The sequence below is a fragment of the Myotis daubentonii genome, chromosome 4 (genome assembly GCF_963259705.1).
Source record: "Myotis daubentonii chromosome 4, mMyoDau2.1, whole genome shotgun sequence".
NCBI classification, from domain to species: domain Eukaryota; kingdom Metazoa; phylum Chordata; class Mammalia; order Chiroptera; family Vespertilionidae; genus Myotis; species Myotis daubentonii.
In genome coordinates, this window is record NC_081843.1 from 58,941,539 (window position 1) to 58,951,575 (window position 10,037).

Genomic DNA, 10,037 nt, shown 5'->3' on the forward strand with positions numbered 1-10,037 from the left:
AACTTGTAGTTTTTGCATTGTTTAAAACTATGAGAGGAAAGTAAATGGAAATAAACATGCTTCAGTTAAATTTAATATAAAGGTAATTCTAAGTATATCATTGTGAATGAATTATTTACATTGTTGTATTTCTATAAATATTACATTAAATATTTAAATGGTGTAGAGAGGATTATTTGGCAAATACTTCAATTACTCACAGGGGAAAAGCAATAGTATTTCACATTGTGGACAATTATTGGTACAATGTGTACTTTTTCCCCCTTAATAATTACATGTTCCCTTTTTTCACATCTGCACAAGACAGACTAATTAAAATACATTAGCTGCATTATGCAAGGGACATTTGGCTTTAATTAACATTGGACAATAGGAAAGGCAGTTTGCTTTATATGACCATTAATTATTTGATGCATACATACACACAGAGATGCATAGTCTGTGCATAGAAAGGCAACCATGTGAAATGTTAGAAAGCTTCTCCATTTGGAATTACACTAAGCCTATCTAAAATATATAGAATGTTTTATGCACAAAAATTCCTTTCTTCTCTCTGACATTTTAGACAATTGTGTGGTATTCTAATGTAAAATGATTTAAAACCAGAAGCCAGTTTTATAATGATTATTCCAAAGGTGAATTAGATAGTCAAAGCCATCTGGTGTTCATATATCAAGAGCAGAATTCAAAACTCAATGGAGATCAAAATCACAATGCATATTTATTTTAAGTTAGCCCTTAAAGAAGCAAGACTGAAATATTGAACTTGATTAATACATTTTGGGAGAAAAGTTTATTTTATAATTGAGTAAACTGTCAATTAAACCTATTTTATATAGGGTAGGAATGCATTTAGATTACTTGTGTGATAAACTAAGGTAACCTTATTCCCCTGTCAGGTGACTATTGACCATATGTACCAGTTAGCTTTTGCTGCATAACAAACCACTTCATATCTTAGTAGTTTAAAATAACAACCATTTACTTAACTCATTCTGTGTTTTGGAAATTGATCTATCTTTACTGGTCAGGTTTTCTTCTCTCTATGGGGCTCACTCATGTGTCTGAGCTTGACAGTATAGCCAGCCAGGAAGTGGTTATGTGTAATGATTGCAGCTAGAAGAATGTCTCTGCTCTCCATCATCTCTCTCTCTTCAGCAGGCCAGCTGGAACAGTTTATCTGACAGTTGGGCAGAGTTGAAATGACTCTGAAGTCCTGAGCCCTAGGCCCAGCATTGGCATGCTGTCCCTTATACTACATTCTATTGGCCAACCAAATCACATAGCCAGCTCATATTAAAAAAAAATGGAAAATGTCACTCCTTGATGGAAAGAAATTCAAAGCCACATTGAAAGGGCATGAACATAGGAAGATTGAAGGATTATGGCTAGTTTTTCAATCTACTATAGAACACTGGGAAACAAATTTTGTTGGTGAGGTAATTCTCTTGGTAATAAATTGTCCTAGGGAAACATGAATGTGAGAGAAAATATTTATTAGTTGCCTCCCATATTTTCCCCGACCAGGGATCAAACCCAGGACCATTTTGGTATAGGGGAAAACGCTCCAACCAACTGAGCCACCCCACCAGAGCTAACCTCAAAAAAAATTTAAGTGTATCCTTTCTGCCCACCCCCAAAGTTGATTCCCAAGAATCTCTTATGAAAACAGATTATTATGTATTTTTCATGTGGTGTTTTCATGTAGTATTTTGTTTATCACATCTGTAGTTTTCTTTTCAAAATTACTTCATACTTTGATATATATTCTCTACATCAAAGTCTTCCCTGCCTAAGATTCATTGCCTTGAAAATGCCTTCCATGATTAGCAACACTTAATTGTTACCTGCATTTGAATTCACTTAAAAAGTATATATTGTCGAGACACAGCGGACTCTCATAGCCAGTTAGCCTGGAGGTCAAATCACCCCCGGTATTGCCAACAACAATCAAGGCTTAACTACAACAAGACTGTGCACAAAGACCACTAGGGGGTGCACCAAGAAAGCGTAAAAAATGCGGAGACAAAGAAACAGGACAAAACTGTCAATGGAGGATATTGAGTTCAGAACCACACTTTTAAGGTCTCTTAAGAACTGTCTAGAAGCTGCCAATAAATGTAGTGAGATCCTCAAGAAATCTAATGAGACCCTCGATGTTGTGATAAAGAACCAACTAGAAATTAAGCATACACGGACTGAAATAATGAATACTATACAGACTCCCAACAGCAGACCAGAGGAGCGCAAGAATCAAGTCAAAGATTTGAAATGCGAAGAAGCAAAAAACACCCAACTGGAAAAGCAAAATGAAAAAAGAATCCGAAAATACGAAGATAGTGTAAGGAGCCTCTGGGACAGCTTCAAGCGTACCAACATCAGAATTATAGGGGTGCCAGAAGATGAGAGAGAGCAAGATATTGAAAACCTATTTGAAGAAATAATGACAGAAAACTTCCCCCACCTGGTTGAAGAAATAGACTTACAGGTCCAGGAAGCGCAGAGAACCCCAAACAAAAGGAATCCAAAGAGGACCTCACCAAGACACATCATAATTAAAATGCCAAGAGCAAAAGACAAAGAGAGAATCTTAAAAGCAGCAAGAGAAAGAAACTCAGTTACCTACAAGGTAATACCCATACGACTGTCAGCTGATTTCTCAACAGAAACTTTGCAGGCCAGAAGGGAATGGCAAGAAATATTCAAAGTGATGAATACCAAGAACCTACAACCAAGATTACTTTATCCAGCAAAGCTATCATTCAGAATTGAAGGTCAGATAAAGAGCTTCACAGATAAGGAAAAGCTAAAGGAGTTCATCACCACCAAACCAGGATTATATGAAATGCTGAAAGGTATCCTTTAAGAAGAGGAAGAAGAAGAAAAAGGTAAAGATACAAATTATGAACAACAAACATGCATCTATCAACAAGTGAATCTAAGAATCAAGTGAATAAATAATCTGGTGATCATAATAGAATCAGGGACATAGAAAGGGAATGGACTGACTATTCTTGGGGGGAAAAGGGGTGTGGGAGATGCGGGAAGAGACTGGACAAAAGTCGTGCACCTATGGATGAGGACAGTGGGTGGGGAGTGAGGGCGGAGGGTGGGGCGGGAACTGGGAGGAGGGGAGTTATGGGGGGAAAAAAGAGGAACAAATGTAATAATCTGAACAATAAAGATTTAATTTAAAAAAAAGTATATATTGTCATCACAGCATGATGTCAGTAGCAGCAAAAGTCTTTACAAGGTATCAACTTCCAGTCACCAGTAAATGATAAGCCATACCAAACTGCAAAATCTAGACTCATACCAAGGACTCCTGATCATAAAATATAGAATCCCAAACAAATAAGTTTTGATTCAAGATTAAGGTTTGGAGAGAAAGCTGAAATGTGAGGACAGCCTTCTTCTTCATGGAAATCAACAGCTGACATCTCGTGGATCGTGGTGTCAAGTTCCTGAGGCAGTGGGACACAAGATTTGCCACAGCACAACTCAGAACATGCACGACTGCAGGTCACTATCCCCAGAAGTAGATCATTCTCAGAGGAGATGTGAATGAGCAGAGTTGATCCAGGAAAAATTTTACCCACATTTATTTCAAATAGCAGTGAACACGTCCATTGAAGGAAAAAGATTTTGCAGAATGGACATCAAAGTGGTGGACTGCCAGCTCTGATGTGCCCTGCTATCTAAATGGAAGACCAGTTTAATCAGATGATTTTCACAAAGTGATATTGCCTTAGAAGGGTTTTCATCACTCATTTTTGAAGTGGTCAGATCTTCAGAAGCTGGGAATTACGTATATACTGCCATCAACACAGCAGGAGAAGTCACCTTTACTGTGCAGCTGGACATCCTTGCCAAAGAACATAGAACACCAGTGTTTATCTGCAAACCTGAAAGCAAAAATGTGTTTGAGGGAGACTCAGTGAAGCCAAAGTAGAATGCCAGATCTCAGTTGTACCTCCAGCAAAGCTGTTCTGGAAAAGAAATAATGAAATGGTGCAATTTTACGCTGACCATGATAACTCTAGACTTGTTACTTTGCTGATAAAAGGTGTAAACAAGGAAGATGCTGGGTGATATATTGCCTGCATTTAATGAAGTGAGTGACCACCTGTGACACAAGATTAGATGCTACAGCTCCTCCAAACCAAATTCTTCCAACTTTCAGCAAAAATTTAGCATTTAATAGGAAAGGTTTGGTGAAACAAGCTTTTAACCCAGAAAAAAGATTTTCAGCATCTGGCAGCTCAATCGGGACTCTATAAAAGGGAAATATTTGTAAAAATTTATCATTAGAAAACACACCTGCACTATTAGTAATATACATACATATATACATATATGCATATGATATAGCTTATTATACACATATGTATGTGTATAATATGTGTAATATTAAATTTTAATATTAAATATATAAATGTGTATGATGATATTTATCTTTGACTCTGGCACATCCTAGCTACTTCTCTGGTTTGTGAAGCCAGCAGAAAATCTGAGTTTGTAATGGTAGAATACTATATTCAAATAAGAGATTTTAATATTTAAGTCATACGCATTTAACAATTGCAGTTTATGAATTAATATCAACTTTTAAAAAAATATTTAACACTTCTGATAACGTTTACTATTGCTTTTTAAATGCTGTTTAACCCAATTTCTGTTATGCTTAATAACATGGTATAAGTTATATGAGTATTCCATAGTTTTATTTCAAAAGGGAATAGAATTTCAAATATTTGAAATAAGCAACAGACATTATTTCTTACACCAAAACAAGTTGCTATTTATCTAAGTGAATTTTTTTAGGAAAAAACTTTCCAGAAATGAATTATGATTAATATTAATCCTGAGTCTGAATTTTATCTTCTTTCATCTCTATTTATATTTTTTTCTACTACTTCATTTTCCATCAGACTCATTTTTTTTAAGCAAAGTATATTTTAGAGGCCCTTATAAATTTTAACATTTAAAATTAGGAAAGCTAACAATGAACTTCAGGAGGAGACTAAGTATAAAGTCAGTCAATTAGACATCATCTGATTCTTAGATTTGTTGATTCGTAGGAGCTTTTACATCAAGATGCTAACTTTTTTTCTCTCTCTCTTCAAAATATTATATGTGGTTGGCTTGCTAAAGTCAAAACATACATAGTTCTCCTTAAATTTCTAATTCAAAATGATATGTAACGAACATAACTTACATTTTAGCTGCTAGGATTGAAGGTGAATACCATGTTTCGAGGGTTTTTTTAATTTTATATTTAATGGGTTGGACATTATGATGCTTTTCATTTATTATCTTATTTAGCTTTCAAAAACTATTGCTAGGTAAATGTCATCGCCACTTTACAGATGAAAAACTAAGACTTAGAAAACTGAAGTCACTGTTCAAAAAGATGTGTCTGTTACTGGAAGTACTACGATTGTTTCCTACTTGGCATGATTCAAAAATGAATGTTCTGATGTCATGCAGCCTTCTTAGGACAGACTTTTTGATTTTTTATTTGAGTTGTTAAAGTCATATTTTCAAAATATGGTTATAATAGTCAGCTAAAATTCAAAGGGCATTGACAACCAAGAGATTTATGCAAACTGAGTGTTGTAAGTCATATTTCTGGGTAATGTAGGAAGCTATCCATAGCTTCATGAATGACAAGATAATCTGTTCCATTTCATTTGGGTACAGTACAAAACTAATCAAAGAAGGAGTAATTTTTACTTTAAAGTATTTCTCCCTCATTTTCTTTTGTATATGAAATGTAAAATCCTATTTCTCATGCTCAAGTAGATGGAGTTCAAGTAAGGTGAACAAGGCCTGCAGCAGAGACAAGGAGCTTTATTAGATTTTTCAGAGCCTTTGAAAGAATTGTTAAATGTTCCCAAGGTGACCAAAGTCTTCAAATAAAGATAAAATGGGTGAAGGTCAGTATTATAAAAACCTTCACAAAGATAAATGTTAATTGCTCACTTTCAACTAATAGTTCAATCTAACTAAAAACTGAATTTCAAAATTAGCTTAAAAGTTAAGGTATTATACAATATAATGTGATATATTATAATATTTTTAAATAAATAAAAATTGAAGAACTTATCTGCATTTTTATGATATTCTGCTTCATTTTGTGACATAAACAGGAGATTAAAAAATGAATAGTTCCTATTAAATGTTGTACTACTTTCAGAAATATCTAAGAGTATTTAGTACAGATGGCAGTTGGATTTCTCTTTCGCAATGGAAAACATTTGTATCATTTTTATTTTCAAGTGCATTATAATTTTTAAAAATTGCATGTTAATGTTCTGAGTAAATCAATATTTGTTAAAAGTTATTATTAATGTAAAAACACTTTTCTCAGAAATCATAATTTTTTATTTTTATTGAATGCTTTTGTAGCATATAGTTTGTTCCTGTCTGTGGTTAGCTTCCTTTTATTCAAGTCTCTAAAAGGATGTGGGCAAATGAATTTTAACCAATGTAAGTTTATGGTTGGTTCACTATAGCCGTTACTTCCTTATGTAGTTGGCCTCCAAGAGTATTATTTGAAAAAATATCCATTACATTTGACTAAAAATAATTTCATAGATGGACGTATTTGCTTTTATGTCACCTAATTTGTACATTGAGCAAAATATTAAATGGTTAACTAGTTTATTATTTTGCATTCTTTTCAAAACTAAATCCCTTTTCACTTATAGGATTCTAATTTTTCCTTTTCTTTCCTTACATTTCGTTCTTTACTCTGTGACCTCCCTTTCTTATGTCTTTCACTTTTTTTTCTGAAATAGATATGCAACTCTAAGGATATTTTTAGATTGGTAATTGTAGTTCACTAACTTCTTTTTTAACTTACTATGGAGATGGCAATACCTGAAAAAACCTTCTGTGGTAAAAATGGGAGTCCTCTAATTATTGAGGTTGAATTTAATCACAGACTGCTATGAAGAATTTTGACTGGTGCTTCCTGTGTATTCATAGTTAAATGAATTAATAATGGGCCTTGATTTTAGGCATGCCAATTTTGGGGTATAATGTGTACAATGGTAAAATATTAAAAGGTGAAAGCTAAGCTAAGAGTTCATAGGCCCATTTGATATCATTTATTGTCATATATTTTTCAATATCAAAAGTTGACATATTTTATTAACCAATATAACCCCTGAATCATCTGCTAGCTTTCAGCTACAATTTTCTCTTTGCGGCTATCATTGCTAGCACTATAATAATAATCTATGGGTTTTGAGAAATTTCTTCAAATTATAATTATGACAAACTAAGTCATGGAACATAGGAGACTATGTAATTTAATGGTTCAGTGAACACTGCACATAAAACCTAGTTTTTAAAATTACCCTTTTGAAGTTTCTTTTAAAGTTTATGAAACCATGTCCACATGTATCTGTTATAAAAATGAATGGTTTCTGCCAATCACATTATCTAAAACCTTGACCCATTTGAAAAATTCTTGTACTCTTTGATCCCACATTACCTTCAATTTATTTGACCTTCCTCCCAGGCTCATGAGAATAAATTCTTATTTTTATTTCAGTGGAATGTTATAGATACTTCTATTTGTATTTATATCATTGTGCTATTATTATTTATGTATGTTCTTTTGTCACATTTTTCAGGGTGTATTTATTGAGGGCAAGAGCTTTATGCCATTTTTAATGTATTTACTTAAAAGCTGAAATGTACTGGAAGAATTTTTCACTTTTCCTAAACAATTTTTGATCCATGTTAGGAGCTCAGTTATTATTTGTTGAATTGACTGTATCCCTTTCTTTCATATTGTGCAGGCAGCTGTCAGCCTGGCTTGTGGCTGAGTAGAGTTCCCACTGTGGGAGCACACTGACAACCAGGGGGCAGCTCCTACATTGAGCGTCTGCCCCCTTATGGTCAGTGTGTGTCATAGTGACCAGTCATTCCCAGTCGTTCTGCTGTTAGGGTCAATTTGCATATTAACCTTTTATTATATAGGAAAGAGGCCTGGTGCACGGGTGGGGGCCAGCTGGTTTGTCCTGAAGGGTGTCCCGGATCAGGGTGGGGGTCCTGCTGGGGTGCCTGGCCAGCCTGGGTGAGAAGCTGAGGGCCGTTTTCAGGCTGGCCACACCCCCTTCAGGTTGGGGGTCCCCACTGGGGTGCCTGGCCAGCTTGGGTGAGGGGCTGATGGCTGTTTTCAGGCTGTCCAAGCCCCCCAGTGGGGACCCTCACCCCATGGGGGTATGGCCAGCCTGGGTGAGGGGCTGAGGGCTGTTTTAAGATTGCCCAGAGCCCCTTCAGGGTGGGGTGTCCTGCTGGGGTGCCTGGCCAGCCTGTGTGAGGGGCTGATGGCCATTTTCAGGCTGGCCATGGCCTCAGGCTGGAAGCAGGTATCTGGGATTTATTTATCTTCTATAATTGAGACTTTGTAGCCCTGAGCAGAGTGCAGGGCCGGCCAGGGCAGGCGAGAAGCTTGGCTTTCTCCATCACGGAGGCAACCCAAGCCTCCTGTCTGCTCCAGCTCCGTGGCTGCCACCATCTTAGTTGGGTTAATTTACATATCCACTCCTGATTGGCTTGTGGGCATGGCTTGTGGGTGTAGCAGAGGTATGGTCAATTTGCATGTTTCTCTTTTATTAGTGTAGATGAAAATAAACCAGAAAAAAATGGTATAATAAATAGGGCATGTAATAGAATGAAAAATTTCCAAATCTATTTTATAGTTAAAAATAATATTTCTAAATGATTTCAACCTGATTTAGTAAGAGATATATTTCGGTTATGATTTTATATTTTGTAATAAAATATTGCCTCATATTTTTAAGGATATTATTCCTAGTATTTAATAATAGGACTCAGTAGCATAAACTTTATATTAGAAAATATTTAAAATGAATACATATAGATATTTAATTTCTCGAAGTAATCTAGCACAAGTAATGTGGAAAGGATGAAAGTTAGTAGTGATTTTTACTTAGCAGAAAATAACCAAAAAGGCACCAATTAACATCATAAAATTAAATTCTGCAAAATATTACTTACAATGTAGAAGCTATTCCAGTAGTTGTGAGGGGCTGAAATTATTATAATAATTGGAAATTTTCAAATTCCATAGGAATAGAAGGGGAACCCATGTAGATATCATATTATATGTTATCTGAAACATGGACAGTGGGGTGACTCTCTAAAACATCCCAAAAGATACTGTATTATTATAACATATTCCCTGAGATGAAAGTTTTACAACTTCCCTCTGAAGCCTGTCTAGTACTGAAAAATTATCAGGAGTCTATTAGTCTGTCCTTGCAGAATATTCTTTATATTATTTGACCCCATTGTCATATAGGAACTATGAATGAGTCTTTGTTTTCAAAATAAGCCATTTTGAAAATTATAAATTATTATTTGGTCTCTTAAATATGTTGTTTCAACAAATCTAAATTAATTTTCTATTAAACATTTTTAAATTATTCTAATGTCTGTTAATGTTCTCTTTAATTTTTAAACATGAAACTTTATTAGGACTGTGTAAATTTTAACAAAATTTAATTTTAGGCTTAAATGTAACATGAAGGATCATTTGAATTAGCCCATCATACTATCACCAAAAATTATTAATATGTAGTCTCCAGCTTCTTCATTGATTAATTAATGATTATTTACGGTTCTCAATTCTAAATTAACCAAATAAACTTTTTGCCCATTGGTTCCTACATCCTGTTTTACTCTCTTTTTCACATGCTAGCCCTCTATCTATTTGAAGAGTTGTCATGCTCCTTTTGAAAACTTCTTTCTATTCTTTAGGCTAAATCCCAAACAGTCACCTCAAATGTCTCTAATATGAAGAGGGTTTAAAATTTTTTCAATGTAGCAGTGGCCCTTTTGAAACAACTATGCATTCTTAAGACTTATTTTTTAACTATGTCCCCTCCCATCTCCAAGACTAGAAAGACTGCATGCTTACAGTTGATTGCTTGATCCCAAAGGTGGTACTTCACATGAACCACAATTTTGTTTTTTGAGAACTCTAAATTCTTACT

General features: G+C 34.8%; 1 pseudogene; it reads left to right on the top strand.

The window, feature by feature from the left end:
* Positions 1-1,474: 1,474 nt before the first annotated feature.
* LOC132233843 (myotilin-like) lies at positions 1,475-4,311 on the top strand (annotated as a pseudogene).
* Positions 4,312-10,037: the final 5,726 nt, after the last annotated feature.